The sequence below is a fragment of the Triturus cristatus genome, chromosome 5_2, assembly GCF_964204655.1.
Source record: "Triturus cristatus chromosome 5_2, aTriCri1.1, whole genome shotgun sequence".
Classification (NCBI taxonomy): domain Eukaryota; kingdom Metazoa; phylum Chordata; class Amphibia; order Caudata; family Salamandridae; genus Triturus; species Triturus cristatus.
The window spans coordinates 732,636,802-732,660,492 of record NC_140588.1 but is presented as its reverse complement, the minus strand read 5'-3'; the positions used below and the strand labels follow the sequence as shown (position 1 = coordinate 732,660,492).

The window sequence follows — 23,691 nt, the reverse complement described above, 5'->3', positions numbered from 1 at the left end:
CCATGTCTACAACCAAAATGAATTTGATCTTGTGTGATGTAACCAATGCTCATGTAAAGCACCCCAATACCTGACAAGTCTGCACTATATAAAACTGCAAATACACAAAAAATAAGTGTTTTGCACACTTCTGTCATTGGGCTACATGTGGGCTACATCTGGGTGATATCTGTGCTGCATTTGGGCTCTTTTGTCTCTGGTGGCCAACTTGGGAGATTTATTTGTTATGAAGTTACCTAATTTCCCCATTTACTGCAGTCTCCTCAGTAGGATATGCTTTCAGTTTTTTACTTTGATTCCATCAAGAAGGTATTCAGATATGTCACACATTTGCCATAAATTCTGAATGTTAGCACTCTAGTTGCTCATTAGATCACTGTAGTAAAGCTACTGCTCACCACGGAAGTCTGCTGCTGGTATTAAAAGTGCATGTTTCAGTCTGCATATCAGAATTTTTTTATGAAATAAAGGAGGATTTGAGAAGTCAAATGGGCCCTAATTTTTTTTTTTGCAGCACTAATCATAATTTCTATGGCAAAATGAACCCACTCATTTTGTTCCTTTGTAAATTAAATGTTTTACGTGTTAACACTTTATTCCAATCAAGATGGCATCAGGTGTGCCATACTTTTGTCATAAGTAAGACTGTCAGCGCTCTAGTTGTTCGTTAGAACACTCTGGGACATTCTGTCATTGGGCTATACTTGGGCTACATCTGGGTGATATTTGGGGTACATTTGGGCTCTTTTGTCTCTGGTGGCCATTTTGGGAGACTTATTTGTTATGAAGTTTCCTAATTTCCTCATTTACTCCAGTCTCCTCAGTAGGAAATACTTTCAGTTTATTACTTTGATTCCATCAAGAAGCATTCAGATGTGTCACACATTTGCCATAAATTCAGAATGTTAGCACTCTAGTTGCTTAGTAGATCACTGTAGTAAAGCTACTGCTCACCAAGGAAGTCTGCTGCTGGTATTGAAAGTGCATGTTTCAGTCTGCATGTCAGAATTTTTTATGAAATAGAAGAGGATTTGAGAAGTCACTCAAAATGTGCCCTAATTTTCTTTTTCCCGCACTATTCATAATTTCTATGGCAAAATGAACCTCCTCATTGTGTTCCTTTTAAATTAAACTTCTCACTCTCTACTGCTCACTCTACTACTCACTCACTACTACTTTCTACTACTCACTCTACTACTCTCTCTCTACTACTCTCTACTACTACTCTACTACTCACTCTACTACTCACTCTCTACTACTCTCTACTACTCACTCTACTGCTCTCTACTACTCTCTATCACTCACTCTCTACTACTCTACTACTCACTCTCTACTACTCTCTCTACTACTCCCTCTCTACTACTCACTCTACTACTCTCTACTACTCACTCTCTACTACTCACTTTCTACTACTCTACTACTCTCTACTACTCACTCTCTACTACTCACTCTCAACTACTCACTCTCTACTACTCTCTCTACTACTCACTCTCTACTACTCTCTACTACTCACTCTACTACTCACTCTCTACTACTCTACTACTCACTCTCTACTACTCTCTACTACTCTCTCTCTACTACTCACTCTCTACTACTCACTCTACTACTCTCTACTACACTCTCTCTCTACTACTCACTCTCTACTACTCTACTACTCACTCTCCACTACTCACTCTCTACTACTCGCTCTCTACTACTCTCTACTACTCACTCTACTACTCACTCTCTACTATTCTCTACTACTCACTCTCTACTACTCACTCTCTACTACTCTACTACTCTCTACTACTCTCTCTACTACTCACTCTCTACTACTCACTCTCTACTGCTCTCTACTACTCTCTCTCTACTACACACTCTCTACTACTTGCTCTCTACTACTCACTCTATTACTCACTCTACTACTCACACTCTACTGCTCCCTACTACTCACTCTACTACTCACTCTCTACTACTCTCTACTACCCTGGCGCATACTGGAGATACCTGTTGGGCTAGTTGGCCCTCAGGTACCCTCAGTATTGAAGGGGAATTAATTCCCCAACTTACAACTGGCCAGGGGGCGCGTTTGCAGAGTGCTGCAAGGAGGGGGCGTGGCCTCCGGTGCGATGCCGGTCTTTTATTTATTTTATTTTTTATATTTTATTTTATTTTATATTTTATTTATTTTTTTAAGAAGGAGGGCTGTGTGGCCCCCCTTCTGTTTCTAATTTATTGGCCCTGGGGACGCCATCCCCGAGGGTCTGCACCCTAATTTTTTGTTGTTGAAATAAATAAATTTGGCCCTCCCAAGGCCTTAATCGGCCCCGGGGACCCCAACCCCCAGGTCATGGCCTTTTTTTTTTTATTCTTTAGGAGGGGGGCTGCGTTGCCCCCCTCTTTTTAAATATATTTATAGAAACACCTAGGACATGCTGGACAAACCGTATGTACCTATCACCATGACGATTTGCGTGATATTCATTAAAAGGTGACTATGCATACCATGAATCCACGTGGAATGTATTTACACCGCTAGTGAAGCTCTAACGTGTCTGACGCCCTACCGTGCCAAGTAGACACTCTTGTCGTTTATTTATACAAACATGGGTAGCTATTGACATTTAATACACACGCACACCAAGCCATTCAAAGGGGATTCGACAAAAATTTGACCAAACTATGCAAGAAACCCACTCACGGTTAATAAAACAAACATCCACCGCCAGATGTGTAATACTTTTTATTTTACTCTCTGGAAAGGAGATGAACCTCACTTGAGAGTCACAGCGTGCTCCTGGTTGAGCCCAATGCTGTGTTACACCCACCAGTGCCCGCCGAGTGCCACACACCTCTGTGTTGTATTCCACCAGCTAGTGCGTATGATATGACACTATATAGCCCATGCTAGACCCCATCTTCTCCTCGAGCAACCACATCTCCTTCAGCCACTCCACCAGACTGCACCGGACCGATCACAGCTGCATCCACTTCAACTTCAGGACAACCACGACTCACCTCCGCCCGCAGCAAGCCCCCCGCAGATGCTCGAGCAAGATCACCACCGACCAGCTCACCACCTCCCTGAGCCAAAACCAACCCACCAACACTACGGACCACAACGAAGCAGCCCGCAACCTCACACAGTGGATCATCAACTGCGCCGACGCCCTTGCACCACTGAAGAACCCTCCAAGCAATCCCGACAGCAAGAAAGCCTCATGGTTCACCGACGATCTCAAAGACTCCAAGAAATCCTGCCGTACCCTCGAAAAAGCCTGGCGCCACGACCAGTCAACAGAAAACATGACAGCCCTCAAGAACGCCATCCGCAAACACCACCAGCTGATCCGCACCACCAAAAGGACATCATTCAGAGACCGACTGGACAACAACACCCACAACAGCAAAAAACTCTTCAGCATCACCAAAGAGCTCTCTAACCACAGCGCCAGCAACAACGACATCACTCCATCGCAAGAACTCTGCGACTCACTCGCCACGTTCTTCCACCGCAAGATCGCCGATATACACAACAGCTTCGGCGCTCAGACTACATACCCAGCCACCGAACCTACGCCCTCCACCACCACCCTGTGCACCTGGAACCCCGTCAGCACAGAAGACACCACCCTCATGATGAACACCATCCACTCCGGCTCCCCAGCCGACCCCTGCCCACACCACATCTTCAACAAAGCCGACTCCATCATCGCACCCCATCTCCGGGACATCATTAACAACTCCTTCACATCCGCCACATTCCTGGAGAGCTGGAAGCATGCAGAGATCAGCGCCTTCCTGAAGAAACCCACCGCGGACCCCACAGACCTCAAGAACTTCCGTCCCATCTCGCTCCTCCCCTTCCCCTCTAAAGTAATCGAGAAAACCTTCAACAAACAGCTGACCACCTTCCTCAAGACGAACGGCTCCCTCGACCCATCGCAGTCCGGATTCCGACGAACCACAGCACCGAGACCGCCCTCATCGCAGCCACCGACGACATCAGAACCCTGCTCGACAACGGTGAAACTGCCGCCCTCATCCTCCTCGACTTGTCAGCCACATTTGACACTGTCTGCCATCGCACCCTGACCACCCGACTCCACCACGCTGGGATCCAAGGGAAGGCCCTGGAATGGATCACCTCCTTCCTCTCCGACAGAACTCAGAGAGTCCGTCTCCCTCCCTTCCGCGCAGCGGCCACCAAGATCATCTGCGGCGTACCCCAAGGATCCTCGCTCAGCCCCACCCTCTTCAATATCTACATGAGCCCCCTCGCAGCCATCGCACGCAAACACAAACACAACCTCAACATCATCTCCTATGCCGACGACACCCAACTGATCCTCTCCCTCACCAACGACCCCGCCACCGCCAGAGCCAGCTTCCAGGAAGGAATGAAAGACGTCGCGGAATGAATGAAGCTCAGCCGTCTGAAGCTGAACTCAAACAAAACAGAAGTCCTGATCCTCAGACCATCCCCCTCCGCCTGGGATGACTCCTCGTGGCCCCCTGCTCTGGTCACTGCCCCCAAGCCCACGGACCACGCACGCAACCTGGATTTCATCCTTGACTCCTCCCTCACGATGACCAAGCAAGTCAACGCCGTTACATCTTCCTGCTTCAACACCCTCCGCATGCTCCGAAAGATCTTCCGGTGGATCCCCACTGGAACCAGGAAGACAGTCACCCAGGCGCTCATCACCAGCCGACTAGACTACGGGAACGCCCTCTACGCTGGGACCACCGCCAAACTACAGCAAAGACTCCAGCGCATTCAGAACGCAGCTGCAAGACTCATCCTGGACATTCCCCGACACAGCCACATCTCTGCTCACCTGAGAGACCTGCACTGGCTCCTCGTCAGCAAGAGGATCACCTTCAGACTCCTCACCCATGCACACAAGGCTCTCCACGACACGGGCCCCCGAATACCTCAATACCCGCCTCATGTTCTACACACCTACCCACCAGCTCCGCTCCGCCAGCCTCACCCTCGCCACCGTCCCACGGATTTGCAGAACCACCACTGGAGGAAGATCTTTCTCCTACCTGGCGGCCAAGAAGTGGAACTCCCTCCCAACCCCCCTTCGTCTTGTGGAAATGTGGATTTTCCTGGTCAGTTATGTCCCCTATCTTGGACCCCAACGGTTCTATATGCATGTTACAAGTACATGTATGTTCCCTCCAGTTCCAGTTTCTAAGACGCAAACATATGTGTGTCTACCGTCAACATGTTCTCTGTCAGATCCGCCATCAAAGGGCTGGATATTCGATTCATAAGTATAAAAGGCCACCGACTTTATATGGCTAAATTACTCAATTTTTACAGTTCAGGCAAGTAGGCCCGATTCTGTCCTCAAAGCCTTTCCCTGCTCTCTGTCTCTGACAGCTTCAGCTTGAGCTCGCATCTGTATCCATGAACTTTGTCCTACTCCCTGTGCAGCTAACGGTGCTTGCCTCGGCCAGTTTTCGCATGCCTGCCAAGAAGCTGTATTTCACCTTCGAATTATCTATTTTGCTCTCCAGCCGATGCATTCCTGTCTAGTGATTTAGGTAAACATTTCCTTTAGCTCACAAGCAAAGGACTCAGCCTTTCCGTCCTCCTGCAAGTGATTCATAGCCCTGCTGCCATGGAAAGTTTTCTGCCCCTCGCATCTCATATAGACACTTAGACGCTTGTACACGCACACACAGTTAGTATAGAATAGATTCTGTCCGAGAGTCCTTCCTTGTGGATAACATAGTTCTCCAAACATAGGATGGTAGATATGATTTGGGATTAGGTTGACTTGACCCCCCAGACTTCTCGTCTCCACATGTAGAGCTAAATGTCAAGTCCCCTTCACCCCCTAGTTGCACGTCAATTACACGTCATGCTGCTGCGCGCGCATCTATGCCAAGTATTATCTTATAGATCCACCTATGTCTGATAATGCAAACCAATCATGTTTCTTTTATTCCTTATTACGCCTAGTTTCGATTACGTACCTGTTTTGTCACTCTTCTTATCAAATGTTACGCCTTCTACATTCGTTTCATTGTAATGCACTTATTATAAAAATACATGTCTATCAATAAATTATTGTACTTCACTTCCTGAACCCTCGTGGTGACGGAACCTGAAGGCCGCGACTCGAGTCGGCCATTTTGAATGGAATAAAGCCCATTAGAAAACCTCTTATACCACGGATTCTGCCTCTTGTTATTTTGAGCTATTTTACTTTATTTAAGATCCCGTATGAAATTCAGTCCGGTATTTTTATTTACCACAGTCTGACCCAGGACCATCTCTCCTTCAGGAAGCACCTCAAGACCTGGCTTTACGAGCAGTAGTGGCACCCCCCTCCAAGCGCCTTGAGACCCTTGCGGGTGAGTAGCGCGCTATACAAATGTCCTGATTGATTGATTGATGTGCACTGTAACACCACCCCGTGAATATGTCATGCCACACTTGCCTTCGCACGGGTTATATTGCCCCATCTAACGTGCCTTCCTCGATGCCTATGTTATAAAGCACAGTGCTATGCCATACATATTACAATCTGGGATCCATATCTTTGTCACAGTGCATATGCAACGTTACACTCCCCAGCACAGATTTTATATTATAACTTTAGAGACTAGTTAGGTTACACAACACTGCCCTGTGCATATTACACTCCAAGGCGCATATCGCATAGCACGCGCTAGTGCCTGTGCTATCTCGCACTCTCCAATGAATCTGTCATTGCGCACAATATATTGCATATTATATTTCACGCCCGGTTCATCTTATATCACACTTTTTGGTGCATAGTTTATACCATATACTATATCTAGTTTTTATTTTCAATCGTGCTCTCAGGACTATGTTCTATATAACACTGCGTCCACCTACCCTTTTCACAGGCATTACATTTTGCGATGGGGGGTGGAGTGTCAGGGGGTGTTTCTGCCAAGTGAGCCCGGAGTCACAGTCACAAATGTCCTCTTCTTCCTGAATAAAAGTGAGATTATGCTGCATACTTGTTCATATTTTAAGTAGTTCGCACAGACACACATTTTAAAAACAGTACAGTTACTAATACCCACCTTCTCTGAACAGTTAGCTTGCTGCCCCATCCACCTCCTCCCTATCCTCTGTTGTCTGAATCCATGGACTAGCCTCCTCCCTCCTGCCATGCATGGTCTGATGTGCTGCCACTGCCCTCCAGTTAGCATGATGTACCAGTCCACTCCTCCTGCCCTCCATTGCCCAATTCTATGGCCCATCATTGACCTCCTGCTTAGCCTATGTGCTTAGCTTGCTGCCCCTATTCTCCTCCCCCCTGCCCTCCAATGTCTTTGTGCATGCCCCTGCTCCATCCGTTTTGCCCACCATGTTCCATGGACCTGCCACTCCTATCTACTCTGAGTGTTCTGTTGAGCTGCCACTCCCCTCCCACCTGCATAGCATTGTCAAATGACTGTAACCTGTCCCTGCCACCTCCACCCTGCCTGTCCACATGACATGCCCCTATCCCCTTCCTCCTGTCCTCCATGGTCCATTTTACTGCCACACCCTTCTGCCCTCCCTGGTCTGTTGTGCTGCAACTGCTCCTCCTGCCTGCCCCGCGCAGTCTGTTGTGAGGCCCCTTCCCCTTAACTCTCTTGTCTGTGCCCAGGTCCTGACCCTCCCTTCTATCCTCCATGGTCCTTTGTGCATGGCCCTGCACCCTCCTTCTTGCCCATCATAGCCATTGTGCTGCCACCAACCCTCCCGCTTGCCATGCATGGTCTTCTGTGCTGCCATGGCCCCTCCCACCTTCCCTGTGTGGTCTGCTAGCTGCCCCTGACCCCCTCCCACCTTCCCTTAATGGTCTGTGTATGCCATCATAGTCTCATTGTTGCTCTCCATGGTGTGTCTTGTTTCTAGTGCCCATCCTGCCTGACCTCCATGGTCATCTTGCTGCTCCTGCCCTGCCCCCTTGCCCCCAGCCCTCTGTTTCCATGTGCAGACCCCTATTCCCTCCCTCCTGGTTTGTCTGTTCCATTGTAATGCCCCTGATCCGTCCCTCCTGCCCTTTATGGTCTGTTATGCTGCAGCTTTTTCTCCTGTCTGTCCATTATGGTCAGCTAGCTTCCATTGCCTCTTTCCCCTCTGTTCTCTGTTGTCCATGTGCATGGTCCTGTCCTCTCCCTATTGCTTTCTATGGATTGTTGTGCTGCACTACCATCCCACATGCCCTGTGTGGTGTATTGTGCTGCTGCAAACCCTGATGCCTGCCCTGTAGGGTCAGTTTGGTGCACTTCTCCATGTCCCTCCTGTCCTCTGTTATCTGAGTCCATGTCCCTACCCCAATTCCTCCTGCCTACCATGATGCAATGTACCATACTTGCGAACATTTTGAACTTGGTAAGAGGGAGACTTTGAAAAAAAACTGGGGTATTGATTTTCCCCTTTGAGTTACATTGAAAAAGAGGAGATTGTAGACAGGAGACAGATCAAATAAATCCCATTTGAGCTTAAAAACATTGGACGTTTCCTCGCTGAAACAGGACTGTTGGCATGTATGGTTGTACTACCACTGCCTCTTCCTTCTGCCCACAATGGTCTATTATATTGCCACAGCCTCTCTTGCCAGTCCTGTATTGTTAATTTGTTGCCCCTGCTCCCCTTTCCACTGCCCTCCATAGTCTGTTGTGCTGCCACTGCCCTTCCTGCCTGCCCAGTGTGGTCAAATTGTTGCCTCTGCACTCTCCTACCTGCCTTCAATATTCGGAGTCCGTGCCACTGGCCTCTGCCTCACAACAGTATCCCAATGAACAACTAGATTGCTAACATTCTATATTTATTACAAAAGTGTGGAACGCCTGACGTCATCTTGATGTAATCAAAACTGTAATACCTAGAGCATTTCCTTTAGAAATTACATATATGAGAGGGTCTTATTTACATCAAAATTATGGTTAGTGCTCTAAAAAACTAAAATGAGGACATATTTTCTGAGTTTTCAAATAGCGACAAAGAACTTTTAAATTATTTGTAATCTTTATGTTTTTTTATCCAGTTGACCACTTGATTAAATGTTACACCTAGGGGAGAGGATGTGGTGTTACTTCCAGAGCTGCAGACTTTGCAACTGGGGAACCAGGTTGGAGTTTCTGCTTCAACTCAACATTCTGTGATTCTGGTCAAATCACTTAATCTCCCCATGTCTACAACCAAAATGAATTTGATCTTGTGTGATGTAACCAATGCTCATGTAAAGCACCCCAATACCTGACAAGTCTGCACTATATAAAACTGCAAATACACAAAAAATAAGTGTTTTGCACACTTCTGTCATTGGGCTACATGTGGGCTACATCTGGGTGATATCTGTGCTGCATTTGGGCTCTTTTGTCTCTGGTGGCCAACTTGGGAGATTTATTTGTTATGAAGTTACCTAATTTCCCCATTTACTGCAGTCTCCTCAGTAGGATATGCTTTCAGTTTTTTACTTTGATTCCATCAAGAAGGTATTCAGATATGTCACACATTTGCCATAAATTCTGAATGTTAGCACTCTAGTTGCTCATTAGATCACTGTAGTAAAGCTACTGCTCACCACGGAAGTCTGCTGCTGGTATTAAAAGTGCATGTTTCAGTCTGCATATCAGAATTTTTTTATGAAATAAAGGAGGATTTGAGAAGTCAAATGGGCCCTAATTTTTCTTTCTGCAGCACTAATCATAATTTCTATGGCAAAATGAACCCACTCATTTTGTTCCTTTGTAAATTAAATGTTTTACGTGTTAACACTTTATTCCAATCAAGATGGCATCAGGTGTGCCATACTTTTGTCATAAGTAAGACTGTCAGCGCTCTAGTTGTTCGTTAGAACACTCTGGGACATTCTGTCATTGGGCTATACTTGGGCTACATCTGGGTGATATTTGGGGTACATTTGGGCTCTTTTGTCTCTGGTGGCCATTTTGGGAGACTTATTTGTTATGAAGTTTCCTAATTTCCTCATTTACTCCAGTCTCCTCAGTAGGAAATACTTTCAGTTTATTACTTTGATTCCATCAAGAAGCATTCAGATGTGTCACACATTTGCCATAAATTCAGAATGTTAGCACTCTAGTTGCTTAGTAGATCACTGTAGTAAAGCTACTGCTCACCAGGGAAGTCTGCTGCTGGTATTGAAAGTGCATGTTTCAGTCTGCATGTCAGAATTTTTTATGAAATAGAAGAGGATTTGAGAAGTCACTCAAAATGTGCCCTAATTTTCTTTTTCCCGCACTATTCATAATTTCTATGGCAAAATGAACCTCCTTTTAAATTAAACTTCTCACTCTCTACTGCTCACTCTACTACTCACTCACTACTACTTTCTACTACTCACTCTACTACTCTCTCTCTACTACTCTCTACTACTACTCTACTACTCACTCTACTACTCACTCTCTACTACTCTCTACTACTCACTCTACTGCTCTCTACTACTCTCTATCACTCACTCTCTACTACTCTACTACTCACTCTCTACTACTCTCTCTACTACTCCCTCTCTACTACTCACTCTACTCACTCTCTACTACTCACTCTCTACTACTCACTTTCTACTACTCTACTACTCTCTACTACTCACTCTCTACTACTCACTCTCAACTACTCACTCTCTACTACTCTCTCTACTACTCACTCTCTACTACTCTCTACTACTCACTCTACTACTCACTCTCTACTACTCTACTACTCACTCTCTACTACTCTCTACTACTCTCTCTCTACTACCCACTCTCTACTACTCACTCTACTACTCTCTACTACACTCTCTCTCTACTACTCACTCTCTACTACTCTACTACTCACTCTCCACTACTCACTCTCTACTACTCGCTCTCTACTACTCTCTACTACTCACTCTACTACTCACTCTCTACTATTCTCTACTACTCACTCTCTACTACTCACTCTCTACTACTCTACTACTCTCTACTACTCTCTCTACTACTCACTCTCTACTACTCACTCTCTACTGCTCTCTACTACTCTCTCTCTACTACACACTCTCTACTACTCACTCTATTACTCACTCTACTACTCACACTCTACTGCTCCCTACTACTCACTCTACTACTCACTCTCTACTACTCTCTACTACTCACTCTCTACTACTCCACTACTCTCTACTACTCACTCTGTACTACTCTCTACTACTCACTCTCTACTACTCTCTACTACTCACTCTCTACTACTCTCTCTCTACTACTCACTCTCTACTACTCTCTACTACTCACTCTCTACTACTCTCTCTCTACTACTCTCTACTACTCTCTACTACTCTCTCTCTACTACTCTCTACTACTCACTCTACTACTCATTCTCTACTACTTTCTCTGCTACTAAGTCTCCACTACTCACTCTCTACTACTCTCTACTACTCACTCTCTAACACTCACTCTCTACTACTCTCTACTACTCACTCTACTACTCACTCTTTACTACTCTCTACTACTCTCTACTACTCACTCTCTACTACTCACTCTACTACTCTCTCCTACTCCCTCTCTGCTACTCTCACTACTACTCTCTACTACTCTCTCCCTACTCTCTACTGTCTATTACTCATCCTCTACTCTCTACCTCTCTACCTCTCTCTACCTCTCTCTCTACTACTCTCTACCTCTACATCTCTACCTCTACACCTCTACCTCTCTACCTCTCTCTACCTCTCTCTACACGCACACATATGCACATATATGCATATGCATTTATATATGTATGTGTATATATATATACATACATATATAAACATATATATATAATCTGCATATCTATATAAATACAAATATAAATGCATGCATACATATACATGTATGCATGTTATGTACATGAAATTTTGAAAAACACTAATAAAAGCAAAGCTAAAAAGCCACCTACTTACAAACAGAATTGCTTTAACTTAAATGAGTGCGAGACCTATTGCATTTTCAATGCTTGTTTACTTTGGTTCCATCAAGAAGGCATTCAGATGTGACACATTTGCCATAAATTCTGAATGGTAGTACTCTAGTTCCTCATTAGATTACTGTAGTAAAGCTACTGCTCACCAGGGAAGTCTGCTGCTGGTATTCAAAGTGCGTGTTTCAGTCTGCATGTCAGAACTTTTTAATGAAATAGAAGATTATTTGAAAAGTCAAAATGTGTCCTAATTTTTCTTTCTGCAGCACTAATCATAATTTCTATGGCAAAATGAACCCCCTCATTTTGTTCCTTTGCAAATTAAATGTTTTAAGTGTTACCACTTTATTCCAATCAAGATGGCTTCAGGTGTGCCATACTTTTGTCATAAGTAACTGTTAGCGCTCTAGTTGTTCTCTAAAACACTCTTGGATTTCTGTCATTGGGCTATACTTGGGCTACATCTCGGTGATATTTGTGCTACATTTGGGCTCTTTTGTCTCTGGTGGCCATCTTGGGGAGTCTTGTTATCAAGTTCTCTAATTTCCTCATTTACTACAGTCTCCTCAGTAGGCATACTGTCAGTTTTTTACTTTGATACAATGAAGAAGGCATTCAGATGTGTCACACATTTGCCATAAATTCAGAATGTTAGCACTCTAGTTGCTCATTAGATCACTGTAGTAAATCTACTGCTCACCAGGGAAGTCTGCTGCTGGTATTGAAAGTGCATGTTTCAGTCTGCATGTCAGAAGTTTTTTAATGAAATAAAAGAGGATTTGAGAAGTCTTTCAAAATGTGCCCTAATTTTTCTTTCTGCAGCACTAATCATAAATTCTATGGCAAAATGAACCCCCTCATTTTGTTCCTTTTTAAATTAAATGTTTTAAGAGTTACCACTTTATTCCAATCAAGATGGCTTCAGGTGTGCCATACGTTTATCATAAGTAGGAGTGTTAGTGCTCTAGTTGTTCTTTGGAACACTCTGGGAAGCTGCAGTAGAACACAAAGGAATCAACTGACAGTCTCTGCCCTTGTTGGATGTACATGTTTTACTGAGAATGTCAGACTTCATTCTCACATGACTAAGAAAGATAATGTGAATTTACAGAAAATATGCTCTCAGTTTAGCTTATAGATCACCTTCCAAACCTCCATGGGAAAAGCATGTGAAAATAGTTTTCTCTCAAACATGATTCATGATATCCCAGCAGAAGGCTTTTTCACATGGTAGAATCACCTTAGAACATACCGCAATTCCTAAAATGAGTATGGTACCATCAACAAATGATTTATAATGTAACTAAAGTCTTAAAACCTTCTATTAACTGCAATGATTTTTATTGAGGTGCTATCATGTATATTGGTCCCAAGATGGCTGCCAACACTTCTTGGATGAAGTGCTCACAGCCAATCAGATCTCACGATGAGATGTGTGGTTAGGCTCCGCCCAGATACATGTGTGATTTTACTTTTGATTTTCTCAGGAACTACTGACGGATTTACACCATTTAAGCAAAAGGCACGACTCTGAACCAAGGTCTACCTTTCTGCCAAATTTGGTGTAATTCCGTTCAGTATTTCGGGCTGTAGCTGCGTCAACAGGTCCTATAGGAAATTGCATGGGGAAAAAGCGTTTTGGGACCCCCCATTTTTCTCAGCCCCCGTTTGACGAATCAGCACAAAACTTTCAGGATAGGAGCGGACCGGAGCTGGCCAAAAGTTTGGAAAATTTTGCGAAGATTCGTCAACCGGCGCCAAACTTATTGGGAATAGACTGTTGCGGATTTCCTATGGAAAATACGTCCTAACTATAACTACCTACTGGCGACCGCCAGTAGGTAATATATGTATATATATATATATATATATATATATATCAGGCAAAATGAAATAAAGAAGCTTTAAGTCCATCAGCTTTGTGTGCGTGCTCTCTATCCGGTTGTTGTGGTAGTTGTTTTATTACCTACTGTCGGTCGCCAGTAGGTAGTAATAGTTAGTACCTACTTTACATAGGAAAAGCGTTTTTTGATTTGCCAATATCTTTGGCGCCGTTTGACGAATCTTCGCAAAATATTCAAAACTAGTGATCAGCTCGGGTCAGCTCCTGTCTTGAAAGTTTCAGGGTTATTCGTCAAGCAGGGGCCGAGAAAAAAGGGGGGGTCCCAAAACGTGTTTTCCCCATGTTATTTTCTATAGGAAACTTTAGACAAAGCTACAGACCGAACTGCTGAACAGAGTTACATTAAATTTAGCAAAAAGGTAGGTCTTGGTTCAGAAAGAGACTTTTTTTTAAATACTGTAAATCCGTTCCGTAGTTTTTGAAATATTAAAGGAAAATAAAATATCGATATCTGGGCAGAACCTAACCACTCATGTCATTGTGAAATCTTATTGGCTGTTAGCACCTAATCCAGGAAATGCTGGCAGCCGTCTTGTGACTTGGTAGAACTGAGTCACAAGAAAACAGTGAAATATATATATATATATATATATATACACACATATATGTATACAGTACCACAGATAGTACACAAGATGTAAGTAAAATACATATATATATATTTGTTGAAACAAGAAAGGCTCTGCACAGCCTGGTGTTGTGTGGTGATGATAAGGACAGCACACAGCTCGCGATGCGGGCAGCACGCATTATAGTTATGTGACATTTCCAATGGCATTTGCACATATTTCGAGGCAGACACAAGCGCTTCGCTTTTTTAAATGTCTGTGAGCTCTCATTTCGGGTATCTTGCACTGGCTCTAATAATTGACAGCCTGTTTGTCTCTTTCAGTAAATGCGTGCGCAGCGCGTGAACTAACTAGGCAGCACCATGGCAACAAGACAGCACGGGCCAACCAAGCCTATTGACCCGCTGAGCTACAGAGGAAGGGAGATGAGGGCATAGTCAACCAAAATATGTCTGCAGGTTTTTTTTGTAGTTTGAGAGGGAAGGTTGCATGAAGCACAGGAAGGCTTAACTTCGATGTTTTCGGTAGTGTCAAATTCACATTCATCTACGCACTTTAATCCGGGAATTTGTTTGCGCATTACTGAACTCTCAGACATGCCGTAAAACATTTGTGTATTCAACGATTTTAGAATGAGGTGGCAAACAAACTGTTAATTGTCTACTCACTGGCGGGGGCCATACCTCACAGTGCAGGTCCTCATACCGAGACATCATGGGACGTGTTGGGGCGATCGAGCATTATTGAAATTATTAACAGGCGATTTATTATGCCAGGACTGTGGTACAATTGATAGCGCCACTGTAACGAGTCCACACGCAAACTTCCGGGTGCCTACTAGCTGGCAGGGTTCTTTAGCATAGTTCATCATGCCGGTGCATTTTGGGACAGCTAGACCCTGTTGTGATGACCAATCAATGTGGCAATTCAGCGCATTAGAATGAGGTGGCAAACAAACTGGTAAATGTCTACTCACTGGCAGGGGCAATACAGCACAGTGCAGGTCCTCATACTGAAACATCATGGGACTTGCTGGGGCGATCCAGCATTGTTGAAATGATTAACAGGGGATTTATTATGCCAGGACTGTGGTACAATTGATAGCGCCACTGTAACAAGTCTACACGCAAACTTCCAGGTGCCTGCCAGCTGGCGGCATTCTTTAACATAGTTCATCATGCCGATGCAATTTGGGACAGGTAGTCTCTGTTGTGATGACCATTTGCCATTGCTACATTGGCATCAATTGCAAGCCTGTAAACTCTGGCATTCCTCGACACTCGGCTACAGTTTCTCTTTTGGCATTGAGGGGCTCTGTGTTGTATTCATAATACAATATCCAATTTTCTGCTGATAACCACGGTGCTTCCTGAACGAGAGGGACATCGGTATCCGATATCAGCAAAATCAAAAAAACATTCCTCCAAAATCTGCTCCTGAGGTAAAAGAACAGTCGTCACAGCACAAAATTTCATGACACAAATGTATTCAAACAACGCATTTCGCTGTAAAACCGGCCTTTGTCAAACTTGGCGCACCATTTGTACACCTCTTTTAAACAGAGTAACAGAGCACATGGTATATAAACATAAAAGAAATCTGACATATTCACTGCCCTCCACATAAAATATCAAAACAGCTGAATATCTCCATTATTTGTAAATTTTCATAAGCATTCCATCCTGCAGTAATGGTAAATAATAAGACATATATGTCGGCATTATCAACAGTACTTGGTGGATTTGGTATGGGAACCTAAAGTCAATTTTCCCTAAATGACCCAAATATGTGGATTCTAGTGCACTGTTTGGGAGTTCTGGCCCTGCTGACAATTTTGTAAAATTATCATAACACAACTAACCACCAAGAAAGTCTTCAGGCACATTATTCACAGTAGTAACATCCCATAATAGTTTCCATAACAGTTGTAAATATTAAAAGCATGCTTCTTTTTTGCACTCATTTGTTTGCATGTTGACCTAGCAACTGCAAGATCACCAGGGTACAACTCGCTGCAGATTCATGGAGTTTAAGAATCGTTGGCCCTCAAGTACAAAGATTCCGGTTAAGAAATCATAAATTGGGACATTTAGCTATTTGCAATTAGTGATTTATTTTAAGGAATGTACAAAAAATGAATTCGGTAAAAGCACACCAACTTTTACCGAATGCATTTGTATTTTCTAAACCGACCTATCTACTAATTAATATCAATCAATCAATCAATCAATCATGACATTTGTATAGCGCGCTACTCACCCGGAAGGGTCTCAAGGCGCTGGGGGAGAGGGCTCCGTTACTGCTCGAAAAGCCAGGTCTTGAGTTGCTTCCTGAAGGAGAGGTGGTCCTGGGTTAGCCGAAGGTGGATGGGGAGGGAGTTCCATGTCTTGGCTGCCAGGTAGTAGAAGGATCTTCCTCCGGCGGTGGCTCTGCGGATGCGTGGGACGGCGGCGAGGGCGAGGCTGGTCGACCGTAACTGGCGGGTGGGCGTGTAGAAGGTCAGGCGGCTGTTGAGGTACTTGGGGCCCAAGTCATGGAGAGCCTTGTGTGCGTGGGTGAGGAGTCTGAACGTGATCCTCTTGCTGACGGGGAGCCAGTGCAGGTCTCTCAGGTGGCCGGTGATGTGGCTGTGTCGGGGGATGTCCAGGACGCGTCGTGCTGAGGCGTTCTGGATGCGTTGGGGTCTTTTCTGAAGTTTGGCTGTTGTTCCGGCGTAGAGGGTGTTTCCGTAGTCCAGTTGGCTGGTGACGAGTGCCTGGGTAACCGTCTTCCTGGTTTCGGTGGGGATCCATCGGAAAATCTTTCGGAGCATGCGCAGGTAATAGGTGACTTTTGCATGGTATTCTACCAGAATGTAGGCTACTAAATATAGCTAGGCCAAATTATCATAGCAGCAATATTGAGGACCAAAATACAGTGAAGGTAAGTTTCTGTAGGTAAGCATAACTTTAGTAAACATAATTCTGCATATGTGTACATTGTGAACAAGGGCTTTGTCAGCCCGAAACGCTTCATTTTGTGAGAAGATGGTCGTTAATAAATAAACATCATGCCAGAGATTCCGAGGGTCCGTTTTTCTTTCATCGCCGCCTGGAGGTTGTGGGAGTGTGCATTTCGTTGTATATATATATATATATATATATATATATATATATATATATATATATATATATATTATCTACTGGCGGTCGCCAGTAGATAGTTATAGTTAGGACCGTGTTTCCATAGGAAATCTGAAAATTCTATTTTGAATAACTTTGGCGCCGGTTGACGAATCCTCGCGAAATTTTCAAAACTAATGGGGTGCTCCGCTCAGCTCCTACCCTGAAAGTCTCGGGGTGATTCGTCAAGCGGGGCTGAGAAAAAAGGGGGGTCCCAAAATGCGTTTTCCCCATGCATTTTCCCATAGGACCTTTAGTCGAAGGTACTGCCCGAACGGCTGAACAGAATTACTTGAAATTTGGCAAAGAGGTAGTCCTCAGGTCAGGCATGTGCCTTTTGCATATATGGTGTCAATCTGTTCAGTTGTTCCTGAGAAAATTGCAGTTAAAAGCACATAAATATCTATAAGCGCGTACCGTGCGCGCACCTTAACGTGCGCGAGTGTAATTCTGATTGGTGGTTACATGTCAGTCAACGTTCGAATCGGTCGAAATCAGGAAGTGTCGGCCGCCATTTTGTGTGTTGTGTGTGTGACAGGGAAAAAGAAAGGTGGAGAACGTGAAAAGGGGGCAGGGCAGAGCGTTCCTGACCCCCTAGTCTTTGTAAGGGGGTCCCTGAAGGACCCCGAAGGGTGAAAAAAACATTTTTTTTTTTTTCAAAAAATCGCAGGGTGCGCGCACCGTGCGCGCACGGTGCGCGCATGGTGAAAAACCTAAAAAAAAAAAACACATTTTAAATGAGTGTAAAATAAATATATAAAAAATATAATAAAACATACATAACTTAGCATTTAAAAAACCTTACAAATTCACTTAAAAAACCATAGGTTTCACACACGTTATAGTTAGGAATTAGCATTTAAAAAACCTTGCAAATTCACTTAAAAAAACATATGTTTCACACATGTTATAGTTAGCTGGACATTTCACTCGTAAAAAAACCATTGAAATTCCACCGTTATAGTTAGTTCAGATATCTATAACTCGCGCGACTGCCACTCTATCACAAGGATGATGTCACCAGTGATGTCATGAGTGATGCCACTGACCATGTCATGAGTGATGTAATATGTGACATCATCAGCAGTGGATTGCGGGCGCGCGAGTTATAGTTATCTGAACTAACTATAACGGTGGAATTTCAATGGTTTTTTACGAGTGAAATGTCCAGCTAACTATAACATGTGTGAAACCTATGTTTTTTTAAGTGAATATATATATATATATATTACCTACTGGCGGTCTCCAATAGGTAGTTATAGTTAGAACCAAGTTTCCATAGGAAAAGCATTTTTGGATTTGCTAATACCTTTGGCGTTGTTTGATGAATCTTCTCAAAAATCTCCCAAAAAAAAGTCTATCCAGGTCAGCTCCTATCCTGAATGTTTGGGGGTGATTTGTCAAGTGGGGGCGGAGAAAAAAGGGGGGTCCCAAAAAGTTTTTCTGCATGTTAATTTTCATTTAAAATTTTAGCCATGACTACAGCCCGAACTGCTGAACGGAATTACACGAAATTTGGCAAAAAGGTAGTTGTTGGTTCAGAAAGCGACCTTTTTTTTAAATGGTGTAAATCCGTTCAGTAGTTGCTGAGAAATTCCAAAAATAAGAGTCAAAAAATCAATTTCCCATAGGAAACTTTAGCCATGGCTACAGCCCGAACTGCTGAACGGAATTACACCAAATTTGCCTAAAATGTACTGCTTGGCTCCGGAAGCGACCTTTTTGAAAATGGTGTATATCCGTTCAGTAGTTGCTGAGAAATTGAAAAAAAACAAATATCGATATCTAGAGGCACGGTGGATCCGCGCACCCTCCCGACCACGAGCTTTATTCTAATTGGCTGTCAACACTCCAAACCGGGAAGTGTTGGCAGCCATCTTGTGACTCGTAGAACTGAGTCACAAGATAACAGAAAAACAAAGGTGAAAAAAAAGAAAAGGGGGCAGGGTAGAAACACTCTGACCCCCTAGGCCTGCTCAGGAGGTCCCAAAACAGCATTTTTTAAAATAATTTCACGCTGGGTCCGCGCTTCATTTAATTGAGCCCTTGCTCTTATTTTTAATATCATCATTATTATTACTGTAGTTGTAGTGGTTATTGTTGTCGTCGGTTGTGGTGTTGATTGTTGTCATCGGTTGTGGTGTTGTTGTTATTGTCGGTTGTGGTGTTGATTGTTGTCATCAGTTGTGGTGTTGTTGTTATTGCATTCTACCAGCACACTCAGATCCTCACACACAAGGCGACCTACACATTTCCTTCCTAGTAAATACCGGAGTAGCGTGTTACCCCTTCTCAAAGCGCTTCAGAGAGTTGTCAAGCTTATGAAGCGCTATACAGATGTAAACACAGCTACAATACACAGATCGTGTTATCGCTACTGTTACTATCTGCAGCACAGAACTGTCCCTCGGCGCTGTTTCATGCTGGCGCGTGCACTTCACATCGCTTTTACTTGATGGTGAGTTCTCATGACTTCCTGCTTCAGTACCGTACACATGCGCCCCAAGGTGCCTTAACATGTGTAACAAGATTGAGGGACCCTTTCTTCCTGTACTCAGGGGGAGTCCATTTTCAGGGCAGCCAAACTAATTATTTTAAGGCCTACGCACCTCCCTCATGACCCCCCCATACTCAGCCGACTCTAACGCCTCTGTCTGCTCTCCGTGAGCTCTGAAATCAACACGGTGCAGTCCAACCGCTCCTGCCTGCTCTTACTATTCCTGCCTGCTCCCAGACAGTTTGCAGTGCCTCTGCCTGCTCCCTGTAAACTCCCTGCACTCAGGATCACTCCCTTCCATGCCTGCTTGCTTCCAGCTTGCCCGCAGCACCCCTGCCTGCCCCCTGTGAACAGCCTGCACTAAAACAGTCTCCTCAAACCATACCTGCCTGCTTCCAGCATCCCCGCAGCACCCTAGCCTGCTACCTGTGAACAGCCTACATAAGAACACACTCCTCCATGCTTGCCTGCTTCCAGCTTCCCTGCATGACCCCTGCCTGCTCTCTGTGAACAGCCGCCACTAGAACAGTCTCCTCCATACCTGCCTGCGTCCAGCCTCTCCGCACCGTCGCTGCCAACACCATGTACTCAGGGTCACTTCCTTCCAGACCTGCCTGTTTCTAGCATCCTTGCCTGCTCCCTGTGAACACCCTGCACTCAGGATCACTCTCCTTCAGACTTGCCTGTTCCCAGAATCTCCGCAGCACCCCTACCTGCTCCCTGTGGACACCCTGCCCTCTGGATCACTCCCCTCTAGACCATGCATGCCTGGTTCAAGCATGCCCGCAGCACCCCTGCCTGCTCCCTGTGAAAATCCTATTTTCAGGGTTACTTTCACGCTGCTCTGCCTGCTGCCTGCACCCCTCACCTGTACCTGATCCCAGGCAGCCCCTACCCTTGAGCCTATCTCTGTGCAGCGTGAAGCCCTCATTCCCCACAGCTACTACCACCCGCCGTGCCTGCTCTGCGCCTCCTCCCACCACCTCCCCCCTCGGCGTGTGCGGGCGCGCAGCCTCCCTCCCTGCGCCCTCCACAGGGGCCGGGAACCCTGCCTGTGCCGCCAGCCTCCTCGGAGCCAGACCTGGGTGGGCCCGGACTGGAGGACCGAGGCCTGAACCCCGCCTGGGAGAGTGTAAAGTCAGGGTCGGAGACAGGCAATCGATTAAAGTGTTTATTTCAAGTAAACACGGCATCAGCAGAGTAACGCCTCCGCTCTCTCCTCGACACACAATCCACCTCTCAACACTCTAGAACCTCCCCTCGCGTGGACAGTGTCACGAGAATCATAAGGAGGGCACGAGACAAATCCTCGATAATAAAATATAACATAACACATCTTCCCCTTACACAAAAATCTAAACAAATGACAAAAAAAAAAACTAAGATGCGACATCACAAAAATAATCTGACATCCATTTTGGTTTAGATCGAGTACGTTTGGTACTACAACTGGGTCCATCAGTAATGACTTGATCTTTCCCGTGAACCCCTTCAGATGACAATTCCATGTTGTTTTGCTGTTCACAGGAAGATAATTCTCCATTACAACTTTCCCCCGAAATAACAATATCATCATTAACAGATTCAGAACCAACATTAACACAGTTAGGAAAATCAGAATCAATTACATTCCCATCCCTCTTTGTAGTAACATCCCATTCTGAATGAGAATCATGTGATCGGTTAATTACCGAAGAAGGAGTTTGGTTAGGAAAATTAGGAGGAGGACGAAAAATAGCAATTCTTTTAAGATTCCAAACCTTACCATCTGACAATTGGACAGCATTTCTTAAAACCTTCTTAACCTGCAAAGGTTCAAAATATTGACTTTCACCCTTACTAGTTTTCCAAGGCTTCTTGACCCTGACCCAAGAACCAACTTTTACACAAACATCCTTAGTATTGTGTTTTTTGTTATACATTTCATGATGCTTGTTGCATTTATTAACTATTCTGGATCTAATAACATCAACAGGTAAGGCAGTAGAAGTGCTTTCTAATAACCATTCAGGATTGCATTTAGTTCTGGCACCTCGACCTCTCATGACTTCAAAAGGTGTTACTTCTAAAGATTCATGGGGTGTTGTTCTATATATCCACAAGGTTTTGAAAATTTGCACTTCCCAGTCACAACTGTTCTGAACAGCCATTTGAATAGAGTTTTTAAGAACTCTATTGAATCTTTCAAACATGCCATTACCAGAAGGGTTGTAAAGTGAGGTCGTCCTATGTTTAATGCCAGCTCTCTTAAAATATTCTTGAGTTAACTTGGACATGAATTGAACTCCATTGTCAGAGATAACCTGAACAGGTAAACCCTCTTCAATTAAAGTTCTATCAAGAAATTTCAAAACTTCTTGAGAATCAACTTTGTCAACAACCTTAATTACAGGCCACCTAGAAAAAATGTCAATGAGTGCTATAATATATTTTTTTCCAATGCCAACAGGACCCATGATGTCAATTGCAATGGTATGCCAAGGCTTTTCAGGAATAAAGGATTCACCCAATTTCGGCCTCAAAGTGACTAAAGATTTGTCCGAATTGCAGCAAGGTACACACTCACGCATGACTCGCTCAATCACAACATCAATACCTGGCCACCAAAACCATTGCTTGACCCTCTGTTTGGTTTTGATAATGCCACTGTGCTCCTCATGGCAAAGCTTAACAATTTTCATTCTCATTGAAAGAGGAGGAATAACTTTATCACCTCTAAAAATGTACCCCTTGGTGACGGAAAGCTCATGCCTTATTTCCCAAAAGGCTTTAAATGCACCAGGAAGTTTACTTTTACAAGGCCAACCACTATTAAAAAAAATCATCCAAATCATAAGAATCACACTCATGCATTTCAAGGGGTAAGCTGGACAGGAAATCTGCAATGACATTCGTTTTCCCAGGAACATAAACAATCTGATAAATATAATCTTGTAACCTCAACGACAATCTAGCGATTCTAGCTGAGGCGTTCAAGAACCAGAGGTTTGTGGTCAGTACATATTAAACAAGACCTTCCCCAAATGAAAGATCGGAAATGATCCATTGCCCAAACACATGCAAGGGTCTCTTTTTCAATAACGGAAATTTTTTCTTCAGAAGGGGACAATGCACCAGAAGCATAACCAACGATGTTCTCATTCCCATCTGGTCCTATTTAAGACAATACGCCACCTTACCCCTTGTACTAGCGTCTACTGTGACAATGTTGTCCAAATCAGGATCAAATCCCTTTAGGGCTGGGGCTTCTATAATGGCACGTTTGATGTTATCGAATTCAGACTGACATTCAGTGCTCTATAAAAACTTTACTCTATTCTTAAGGAGTTGTCTAATGAAGAACATTCTAGCAGAAAAGTTTCTTACAAATCTGGAATAAAATTCAGCTAGACCCAGAAAAGATTGAATTTCTTCCTTGTTCGTGGGATTAGGTGCATCACGAATAGCCTCTATTAAAGAACGTTTGGGAGAAATACCATCTTTACTGATGGTGTGACCTAAGTAAGTGATTGATTTCACAGCGAACTTACACTTGGAATGTTCAACAGTCAGTCCTTTAGACTCCAAAATAGTAAAGACTTCTGTAAGGATTCTATTGTGTTCATCCCTATTGACTCCAAACACAAGAATATCATCTTGGAAACATCTTACATTTTTGATTTGAC

At 44.2% G+C, this 23,691-nt stretch overlaps 1 protein-coding gene across 3 annotated transcripts in view; it reads left to right on the top strand.

Annotated features, from left to right (window-relative positions):
* The window catches only part of TENT5D (terminal nucleotidyltransferase 5D), a 272,354-nt gene that overhangs the window by 157,554 nt on the left and 91,109 nt on the right, over positions 1-23,691 (top strand). The window contains exon 1 of one of the 3 annotated variants that reach the window (XM_085607838.1): positions 6,333-6,354. The exons of the other annotated variants lie outside the window; for them this stretch is intronic. The gene's annotated coding sequence lies outside the window, so the exon portion shown is untranslated. Of the gene's footprint in view, positions 1-6,332; positions 6,355-23,691 lie in introns of those variants that run through there. 3 annotated transcript variants of the gene reach the window in all.